A 12,221-nucleotide genomic window follows, 5' to 3' on the forward strand; every position below is an offset into this window, starting at 1 on the left:
TGATATCACATCACAATTTGAATTACATTTCTACATGTGCCTTACCGTCTCACTTTAACAAAAATTGTTTGTAGAAGAATAACCATGCTCAAGGGACCACATGATCTCGCTACTATACTGCATACTGCATTTCTCTTATGAGTACCTCCTGCCATGTGTCACCATACTTACTCTCATAGTTGGTTGATTATGTAGCGTCACTGCACATGTTAGCCTCCTTATACTCCATTTGGTTGACATTATAAGATCCATACTGACTCTTACATAAATTTAGAATCAACACAATGCTTTTGAAGAAGTTTAGTTTCACATCAAAAAATTACACTACTGCAGGATGCACTAATGCGACAATACAATCAGAGACCCTTTGACGAAATTGTGTGTGATGCATTAATCGCAAATGAAGATGTAATAAAACCATCAAAATGATACAAAACATTTGCGATGGCGGAGATATCAAACACGATTCAAATTGTAGTTGCGTGTTCGATGGTTGGCATACAGTTCACTCGAATGGACTGTTTGCGATGAGCATAACAGCGGAAATGGTCAGACAAATGAAGGTGTGTGCGACATACAGCATAAAGTTCACTTGGATGAACTTTTTGTGATTAGGCAACAGAATAGAAACAGCCAGCCAGATCAAAGTGTGTGCGATATACGGCATACAGTTCACTCGGATGAACTGTTTGTGATTAGCCAACACAACAGAAACGGTTCAACTTAATAAGATGTGTGTGATACACGGCAAACGGTTCAGTAATCAGAAATGTGTGGGAAGACCGATAAAAACATAGACAATTCATGTTAACTAGCCGTGTGTGTTGCGAGCAAAAGATTGCTGGTATACAATTGTGAGTGATTGATGAAATCGTCACCGACGGGTTCCATTGTTTAGTCCGTGTGCGATGTGATTTGCTCTTTCTGCACAACATCTATGCTCTGTCTACATAGCATCAACATATATACTTAAAAAATAGCATTGCATAACCAAATTAAGCATATAATTACATAAGTGACTACACACATAACATTTCCACACACCAAAGTAAGCAATTCCATGCATACTAAACTAGGAGAAATGAGCATCTAATCATCTACATGTTGTTGTGACGATGATTGCCATTGCTCTTTGAGGGAGTCCTGGATTAGGGGGTGTCTGGATGGCCGGACTATACCTTCAGCCGGACTCCTGGACTATGAATATACAAGATTGAAGACTTCGTCCCGTGTCCGGAAGGGACTTTCCTTGGCGTGGAAGGCAAGCCTGGCGATACGGATATGTAGATCTCTTACCATTGTAACCGACTTTGTGTAACCCTAACCCTATCCGGTGTCTATATAAACCGGAGGGTTTTATTCCGTAGGACAACATACAGAACAACAATCATACCATAGGCTAGCTTCTAGGGTTTAGCCTCTCCAATCTCGTGGTAGATCTACTCTTGTACTACCCATATCATCAATATTAATCAAGTAGGACGTAGGGTTTTACCTCCATCAAGAGGGCCCGAACCTGGGTAAAACTTCGTGTCCCTTGCCTCCTGTTACCATCCGGCCTAGACGCACAGTTCGGGACCCCCTACCCGAGATCCGCCGGTTTTGACACCGACATTGGTGCTTTCATTGAGAGTTCCTCTGTGTCGTCGCCGTTAGGCTTGATGGCTCCTACGATCATCAATAGCGATGCAGTCCAGGGTGAGACCTTCCTCCCCGGACAGATCTTCGTCTTCGGCGGCTTCGCACTGCGGGCCAATTCACTTGGCCATCTAGAGCAGATCGAAAGCTATGCCCCTGGCCGTCGGGTCAGATTTGGAAGTTTAAACTACACGGCTGACATTCGCAGGGACTTGATTCTCGACGGATTCGAGCCACTGCCGAGCGCGCCGCACTGTCACGACGAGCATGATCTAGCTCTGCCGCCGAACAGTGCCCTGGAGGCCGCACCCGCATCGGCTTCGACCCTTAATTTGGAGCCAACTACGCTGATCGAGGATGGGTGGTTGGACGCCGCCTCGGGGGCTGCAATCCCAACGGCGATCGAGCCGAACATCAGCCCCGCACTCCGCGAGACTCGTGACCCCAAGGAGCTGGACTCCTCTTCAGACTCCGAACCCTACGCGCCCCTGCCGGTCGAATCCGACTCGGCATAGATCATGGAATTTACTGCCGCCGACATCTTTCAGCACTCGCCTTTCGGCAATATTCTGAAGACACTAAAGTCTCTCTCTCTATCAGGAGAGCCCTGGCCAGACTACGGTCAGCAAGGTTGGGATACGGACGATGAAGAAATTAAAAGCCCATCCACCACCCACTTTGTAGCCACTGTCGACGATTTAACCGACATGCTCGACTTCGACTCTGGAAACATCGACGGTATGGACGATGATGCGGGAGGCCAAGAAGAACCACCGCCACCTCATCATATGATGTATACATGGTGGACACACCAAAAGATGACGACGAGGAGCGGAAGGACGCACCGAAGGCTTGTTCCCTCGAGAAGCACTCAAAGCGGCGACGCAAGCGCCGCCCCAAGACCCGCCTCGACAGAAATAATGATCACACAGACCCAGCGTTGGAGCAGGGCGAACCGCTGCCGGATAACGGCAATCCGGATAATCAAACCGAACAAACAAATTCTATTAAGGATAATATTCCGGACAACATAATGTCGGACAGGCACCCGGAGCAGCAGAATGCCCGTAAAAGGCTTGTTGCCACCGCGAGGAGTCTTAAAAAGCAGAAGCAAAGGCTCAAGGATGCACAAGACACACTCCAAATCAGATGGAGTAAAATACTCAACACAACAGCGAGGTACGGCAACAATCGCCCCTCCAAGAGCTACCCAAAGCGGAAGCTGCTACCTGAATTTGATGAGGAGGCCTCAGACCCCCCCACAACCAAATATCAGAGCAGCCTCCTGGCTGGATAGACGACCCCTCTACCAACACAGAGCGGCATACAATGCCACTCGAAATACAACACACGACCCATGCGAGGGCTCGCACCCAAAGGACGGCGCAACAAGATCCATCTATGCACCACGCAAGCGCGCCCCAGCATACAATGCAACACAACAAACATCCGAACAACGCGGTACACCCAGCTACAGGGGTGCCGCACCATGAATTTCCAGAGGGATTCAAACCCGTAAACATAGAGGCATACGACGGAACAACAGACTCTGGGGTCTGGATTGAGGACTACATCCTTCATATCCACATGGATCGAGGAGATGATCTCCATGCCATCAAGTACTTGCCCCTCAAGCTCAAAGGGCCAGCTCGTCACTGGCTTAAAGGCCTCCCCGAAAGCTCCATTGGAAGTTGGGAAGAGCTCGAAGATGCCTTTCGGGCAAATTTTATAGGGACTTATGTCCGACCCCCGGATGCGGACGATTTGAGTCATATAACTCAACAGCCCGGAGAGTCAGCCCGAAAGCTTTGGAACAGGTTTCTTACCAAAAAGAACCAGATTATCGACTGTCTGGACGCCGAAGCATTGGCAGCTTTTAAGCATAGCGTCCGTGACGAATGGCTCGCCAGACACCTCGGCCAAAATAAGCCGAGAACGATGGCCGCATTAACAAACATCATGGCCCGCTTTTGCGTGGGTGAGGACAGCCGGCTAGCCAGATGCAGCACCAGCGACCCCAGTACATCCGAAGTTAGAGATGGAAACGGGAAATCACGGCGCAACAGCAATAACAAACGCCGGAATAAAGAAGATAGCACGAATGGCACGGCAGTAAACGCCGGATTCAAAAGCTCTCGGCCAGGTCAGCAAAAGCCGCCCTCTAAAGACACAAGGGATGAACTGTCCAGCCTCAACAAAATTCTGGACCAAGTATGTTAGATACATAGTACCCCTGGTAAACCTGCTAATCATACCCACAGAGAATGTTGTGTCTTCAAGCAGTCCGGCAAGCTCAGCGCCGTACACAATGGGGAGGATACACCAAGCAAGACACTGGGGAACAAAAGAAATTTCCACCAGAAGTCAAAACAATAAACGTGTTACATGTGATCAAGGGAAAAAACAACGCGGCACTCGCAGGAAAATATACCCAAGTGCCTGTCACCGCAAAGTCCTGCCACTGGTCGTCTCAACCGATCACTTTCGACCATCGCGATTACTCAGCAAGTAGCCGACACGCAGGATGGGCTGCCCTGGTATTAGACCCAGTAATTGGCGGGTATCACTTCACACGAGTCTTGATGGACGGTGGCAGCAGTCTAAACCTAATATATTAGGATACAATCCGCGGGATGGGGTTAGACCCAACAAAAATTCGCCATAGCAATACTACCTTTAAAGGAGTAACGCCAGGCCCAGGGGCTCGTTGTACGGGCTCCCTCCTATTACAAGTTATATTCGGCTACCCCGATAACTTCCGTCGCGAGCATTTAACCTTCCACATCACCCCGTTCCAAAGTGGTTATCAAGCACTGCTCAGACGCGAAGCTTTCGCTCGCTTTAATGCAATACCACACTACGCCTCCCTCACACTCAAGATGTCCGGTCCATGTGGCATCATTTCAGTGAAAGGAAATATCAAGCGATCTCTGCGCGCCAAAGAGAGTGTGGCTGCCTTGGCAGCCACACACTAAAGGCGCTCGGACCAGCAAAAGCATCCAATAGGTCGTCAAGACCTCAGACACAACTAATCGAGTCCGCCGCCGCTATCTATACCGAATAAATGGTCACACCCCTATTTGTCAATGCAAGGGGCTCAACGCGCGCAGACAAGTGGCAATTTCTTCTCATCTTGAATTATACATGGTTTCTTTAAAAACTATCTTTTCGCACGACAACTTTTTCACCTAAATTCCTCTCTTTTACAGACGATCATCGTGCTACACCCGTCCAGGATACGGCACAACGGAGACACAGGCGCAGACGTGCAGCAGGGACCCGCTCCAAGGATTCTTTTTAGATTAAGACCCTGCGTAAACCTTTTTTACTGTCTCTTGTTGATACATATCCACCGTTGAGAAGGATGCTGACGTCTTGGTATGTGGCCACGCCAGAACAATGCATGTACCTGGACACAAGGGGCTTCTTACAAAGGCCATTATTTAGGTCTGGTTTATACCACAAAGACCGAATACCTTAGGGAGTGTTCGGCGTCACGAGTTTGGCCCTATATGCATCAGCTCCAAATCATTGTCTTTGGTCAAGTGTTGGGTTTTCCCGGCTCCTGTGTTTTGGTGCCTTACGTTCCGCTTTACCGGCTAAGGTAGCACCAGGAGAACTACAGTGATTGTGCCCTGGTTCATCCGGACAAGCACCTCAGTAGAGAAAGCCGAAAACTGATTGTCATGATATAGCATGAGACTGGTCAACCACTCGATGACCTGTTGGAATGTTAGAATTCCTCCGCCTTAACGAAGGGCCATTTTCCGGCCAAGCATGTATGCACCCCGGAATCAGGAAAGTGCGCAGCCACCAGGGGCTATCTAGTAGCCCCACTGTCAAACTCCTATGGCTAAGTGAAAGTGCTAAATCATTATAGTCCGGTTGCCTCGCTCGCCCCGCTATCACCTCCTTAATAGGACCAGGACGTTGGGTTAAGTGTGAACGCGTGTTTTTTGCGAGCACCTCCGCATTATATGCATGGGGGTTGAAGCCGACGGCTGCAATCTTTCAAGTTATACACATGTATACATAAATGGCCGCCCAGGAGGCATCATATTACTTTTAGGCGAAAGTATAAAAATAGCCTTATAAAAATCTATAAAAGCATTTCTCTTACAATGAGATTACATATCACTCAAACATAATATTTTTTGAGCAATGGGTCTCTATCAAACGAGCACCCTCAAGAACTTCTTCAAAGTAGTGTTCAGCAGCCATTCGGCCTATGGCCGAATCCCGCGCTGCAACAGTGGTAGCATCCATCTCCGCCCAGTATGCTTTAACACGGGCAAAGGCCATCCGTGAGCCCTCTATGCACGCCGACCTCTTCATCGCATTAATGCGCGGCACCACGTCAAGGAACTGCTGCACAAAGCTAAAATAGATGTTCGGTTTTGGCCTTTCCGGCCATAGCTGATCCACAACAGACCTCATGGCACGTCCGGACAACCTATTCAGTTCGGCCCATTCGGCTAATTGGTCAGTCAATGAAAGCGGACGCTCGGGAGAATGGAATTGTGTCCAAAACAGCTGGTCCACTTCACGGTCCGTCTGACCCTGGAAGTACTTGACCGCATCGGTAGCGCTCGCCGCCAAATCCATATACACATCCTCCAAACTCCACAGCCGATCCAGAGGGGCATACCGTGGATCTCCGAACTTCCTCTGCAACATAAAGGATTTCCTAGCTACAATATCCCCAGCTTCCCGTAGCTCCTCCTTCTTCGCCCTCATAGCAGAGCGGATGCCTTTCCTCGTCGCAGCAGCCTTCTCAAGGTCCGATGCCTTTGCTAGGTTTTCCTTTTCAAGAACCCGGCAACGGTCGGCGGCGGCTTTTAATTCTATGGCCATCTTGGCCATCTTATCTTGGCTCTCGCCATGCGCGGACTTCTCGGCTTTCAACTCTTCGGCCGCCTTCAAAGCAGCCGCATTCCGAAACCTTACTTGTTCCTTGGCTCGGGCAAGTTTTGCCCGCAAGGCTTCCACAATGGCAGCTCCATCTGCAGTCACAACATGTTAAAGATACTGGCATCGCGCTGCTCTTACTATTTGGCGTTTACCAGATAATGATACTTACCCTGTGCCTCGTCAAGCCTTTTGTTAACAAGCTTGATGTCGGCGTCTGCCGCATCCAACTGCCGTTTTAAATGGGCAAACTCGCTAGTCCGGCTAGCCACCGAAGCTTCCATCACCTGCACATAGAGGCAGTATGGTTATTACCTGGGAAAACGATCCTCTATTCGTCGTCGCTTCCGACGACAACCAGAGTCTCAAGGGCTACTATCTACACAGGGCACACCTAGCTTGTGCAGGACTATCATACATTATTTTACGTACCTCAAAGCCTGTCAGTAGACTCATAAAAGCTTCATGCAATCCGCTTTCGGCGGACGAGATTCTCTCCATCATCGTATTCATCAGCATACGGTGTTCATCTGAGATGGCCGCTCGCCCCACCAACCCCCTCCGAACATCCGATCGCACACCAGACGGTGTCGGACCCTTTTGTCTGCTCTCTTCGGGAGCCAGACACTGGGAGCTTCGGGGGTCAATGGGATTATCTTCTGGCCTCACCGGACTCGGAGAGGCCCTCCGCGATGACACTTCGGCGTCACCCGCTTTCGGAGCGGAGGAGTCCAGAGGAGGCATTTCGCTCACCATCATCTCTGGAAGAAGATCCCCCGAAGACGAGCTCATTTGAGAGGGGTAAGGCCCGAACTGCAAAAATAAATGCGGTGGTTATTTTCTCAGAAGAAAAAGAGGGCATACATGTACTATTAAAGTATTTCGGGTCACTTACGACTCGCTGGAGAATTGATCCTCCCGCGGACTTTGTGCGGCAAAAGCACCCCCCAAGGTAGGACCCTCTGTGGGAGACATCTTCTCCCGTTTGGAAGCTCCGGCTTCCAAATCCCCGGGCACAGTCCTTTTCCTCCTCCGATCGTCTTCCTTCATGGAGATGCTCGCTCCCTCGGTTAGAGTGGGCAGCGTTGGGGGCCCGCATCCGCCCGTATTATCCTCCGCAGTATCTTCCTTCAAGGACTCCGGGAAAGGTGCGACCTGGAGCATCTTTTCTAATACCGGATTGTCCAAACCCTCGGGGAGGGGGGCCGAACACCGAATCAATTTCGCCTTTGTTATCCAGTCCTGGTCAAAAAGCGAACTCTCAGAAATAACTTCGTAACAAATGAGAGATAGTATGTTCGGCCGGAAGATTCCTTACCTGTTCGACGGCGCGGTTACTGCTCAGGCCCACGTCCTCGGTGATTTTTGGACACTCTACCTGAGGTCCGAAGAATAAATTGTACATCTCCTCGTGCGTCAGGCCGAGGAAATTTTGAATGACATGCGGTCCCTCGGGATTGAACTCCCACAAGCGAAGGGGCCGGCGTTTGCAAGGCTGGACTTGACGGACCAGCATAACTTGTATTACCGAAACCAAACTAAAATCTCCATTGAAGAGATCTCAAACGCGGCTTTGCAGTATAGGCACGTCCTTGGCTGGACCCCAGCTCAGACCTCTACTGATCCATGACATCAGTTGTGGTGGAGGGCCCGAGCGGAAAACAGGGGCGGCCGCCCACTTGGCACTTCTAGGAGCCGTGATGTAGAACCACTCCTATTGCCACAATTCAGACACCTCTGGAATGGAACCTTTGGGCCATGGATCTCCCGTCATATTGCGTATTGAGGCACCTCCACACGCTACATGTTGCCCCTCGATCATCTTCGGCTTTACTTCAAAGGTCTTGAGCCACAGGCCAAAGTGAGGGGTAACCCGGAGGAAGGCCTCACACACGACAATAAATGTCGTGATATGAAGAAAGGAGTCCGGAGCTAGATCATGGAAATCTATCCCATAATAAAAGATCCAACCCCTGACGAAAGGATCCAGAGCAAGGCCAAGACCTTGGAGGAAGTGGGAGACGAACACGGCGTTCTCGTTCGGTTCGGGGGAGGGGATGGCCTGCCTTCGGGCGGGCAGCTGATGCACAACCTCGGCGGTCAGATATCTGGCCTCCCTCAACTTTTTGATGTCTTCTTCCGTGACGGAGGAAGGCACCCATCGGCCTTGAAGGCTAGATCCGGACATGATTGAAGGTTCGGAGCACCTGACCTGAACCTTGGGTGTTTGAGCTTGAGGTGGGGGAAGGATTCGATTGAGCATGGGAGGGAAAAAAGTAAGAGCCTTGTCCCTTTATAAAGAGGGTGAATATCAAGCGTCCTCTCCGTGGTCGTTTTGGACTTGCCTATAGTCTAGGAGTCCTAGAAGTGGTTGGGTTACCCACGCCCGTATTGATGAGAATCCCGGAATAAGGGGACACGATCTCTGCTTTAGCAAGACGTGCCAAGGAAACCGCCTCGTGTGACACGCTGAGGTGGGATAATAAAACGATTCGAATAAAGGCTTGGCCGTGGTGCGTCACACTACGGAATACGTCAGCAGATTAGATTTGTGTAAATATTATTCTCTCTATGGCAACATGTGGAAACTTATTTTGCAGAGCCGGACACTATCTTTGTGTTCAAAATCTTCTATGAAGTACTTGGAGGAGGAACCCACCTTGCAATGTCGAAGACAATCTGCGCGCTGGACTCGTCGTCATTGAAGCCTGGTTCAGGGGCTACTGAGGGAGTCATGGATTAGGGGGTGTCCGGATGGCCGGACTATACCTTCAGCCGGACTCCTAGACTATGAAGATACAAGATTGAAGACTTCGTCCCGTGTCCGGAAGGGACTTTCCTTGGCGTGGAAGGCAAGCTTGGCGATACGGATATGTAGATCTCTTACCATTGTAACCGACTTTGTGTAACCCTAACCCTATCCGGTGTCTATATAAACCGGAGGGTTTTAGTTCGTAGGACAACATACAGAACAACAATCATACCATAGGCTAGCTTCTAGGGTTTAGCCTCTCCGATCTCGTGGTAGATCTACTATTGTACTACCCATATCATCAATATTAATCAAGCAGAACGTAGGGTTTTACCTCCATCAAGAGGGCCCGAACCTGGGTAAAACTTCGTGTCCCTTGCCTCCTGTTACCATCCCGCCTAGACGCATAGTTCGGGACCCCCTACCCGAGATCAGCTGGTTTTGAAACCGACACTCTTCTTCCGGCTAGATCCCTGGCCGTTTTGAGGAAGGAGGCACTTCCTTGTGTCAAAGATCTGCCTATACATCTCGTAGCTCTTCTATGCCTCCTTGGCCGCGTACATGATGTGAGCTTTGTTGAGTTTCTCCATCTAGGCCGAGTGTCAAGCACTCTTGTCCCTGCTTCAGGAATCCTTCCACTAGTGCAGAACCGGGCAATAGCACCGGTTCGTAAGGGCCTTTAGTGCCGGTTCGGTAACCGGCACTAAATTGTAGGCACTAAAGCCCCCCCCCCTTAGTACCGGTTCAGCACGAACAAAACACACCCAAACATTTGGTTTTATTTTTTATTTTTATTTTAATTTTGTGTTTTCAATTTAATTTAGTGATTGTTTTACATTATAATGAGTTGTTAAACCATTAGGTGATTAGTTTGACTGGATGCGTGTGGATCCTAGCTAAGTCATCAAGTATATGTCATATCCATATTATATATACTTGATCACTTACTTAAGTGATCGAGGTAATATGGATATGGCATATACTTGATCACTTAGCTAGAATCCATCCAGTTGAAACTAATATGCAATTTCTTTCATAAATGATATAATAACTCATCATCATCATCATCATATTAATTAATATAAAAACTCTTGCATCATATATATCATCACCAACGGTTTTCATAGCAAAGATATCATCGAGTTCAACATGGTAATGATATTATAAGCATTCATAACACCACAAAAGCAAATCACTCTTTGAGATTAAGTTCAGGACGAAGAACACGGACATGAGAGGACAAGTACTAAGAGCATGAACTAGCTAATTAATCACTCCTTCTGCTCTTTCTCTCTCAGGTAAAATAGCATAGAACATGTATAGCTTTGCTGATTCATCATATTGGAGCATGCAGATGAACATGTCTCCTAATCGTGGGTTGCGCTTCTGATTGCTACCCCCTAGTACTTCTCTGTGATCGTTCACAATTTTGCTCCAGTCTTTTACTATTAAGCATTCCTCGCTATTAGAAATCCTGAATGCACTAAAGTGCATTGTAGGATATCTTGGCCGTAAGCTAACAATATTCATGGTACCTTTAGTCTCGATCCAATCAGGCACAACATTCATCGGGAGTCCCTATTGAAGAACATCGTACAGTAACATACTTAGCAATGAAGTTTAGCTTAAAAAAATAATGTATGCAAAAGATGCACTGAGGAGAAATAGTAGAAATCTTACCATCTTTCCTAAATATATGTGACCGTAGTTCAGTACGAACACTATTGGCCGCACGTTTTGAGTACTAACATTTCTAAGTGCAGGAAATTTTTTGTCTTGACAGCATCAAGATCCTCAAGCCATGAAACATAATGACTTGTCTCCTCCCAGTTTAGTTCAGCCCCGGGACAGTGGACGGTCCTGTCTACCAAGCGCCGGACATGTTTGCTTGATTGGAAGTAAGCTGTCAATATAAATTGAGATCTAATAATTATTCAAATGGTTCAAATAATCTCATATCGAAGACATAAATATGGTTGAGAAACTCACATAATGGTAGAACTGGAGGCGTCTGCACATCAACCCAGATGTCTCTATTACCTTCAATATCATCTTCCGGACGAATATCAAAGGTGATAACCATATCAGGCTCAAATGCATAAGCCTTGCATAGTGCTTGCCAAGTTTTGCATTCAAAATAGGTGTATGTGTCTGCATTGTATAATTTGACGTTGAAGGTATAACCATGCTCGGTCTTCAAGTAAACTCTTTTTATCTCCATAGTTTCGTTAGGACTGAAACCTATCTTATCCAAGACAAAAATTCTTGCATGGCAGGGGATACGCTAGTAGAATAGTGAAAAATTAAAATTAAAAGGTGAAGCAAATGAAGCATAAGTCATGCTTAATTACAAAAAAAGACTTGTCGTTGTGACTTACTGTATCCACTTCGAAGTTCTCATCCAGCTTGATGCTGAAGCGTCTATCATCAACTAGAAAATTTCTGCCACACAGGCCGCGCTGGTCTTCGCAGTATTCGCACATAATGAAATCATGTTCGTCGTCAGACGACATTCCTATGTTCATAGGTGAAACATTAAACACTTATTAGTTCTATTAATTCAACTAATTCTATTAATTCAACTAGTTCAACTAATTAATTGAACTAATTCAACTAAGCACTTACGAAGAATATACCTAATTAATTGAACTAATTCAACTAACTAGTTCAACTAATTAATTCAACTAAACTAGTTCAATTAATTTTCTTACTAAAAATAAGGTAGCTAGTTCTATATAATAAAATGTTAATTAGATAATGAAATCTCATATAACTAAATTAAATATATATCTAACATATAATTTATATCTAATATCTAACATATGTTCATATATAGGTGAAACATTAAACACTTACTAGTTCTATTAATTCAACTAAATAAACTAGTTCTATTAATTCAACTAAGCATTTACTAAAAATAAAC

This window comes from Triticum dicoccoides, chromosome 2A (genome assembly GCF_002162155.2).
Source record: "Triticum dicoccoides isolate Atlit2015 ecotype Zavitan chromosome 2A, WEW_v2.0, whole genome shotgun sequence".
Classification (NCBI taxonomy): Eukaryota; Viridiplantae; Streptophyta; class Magnoliopsida; order Poales; family Poaceae; genus Triticum; species Triticum dicoccoides.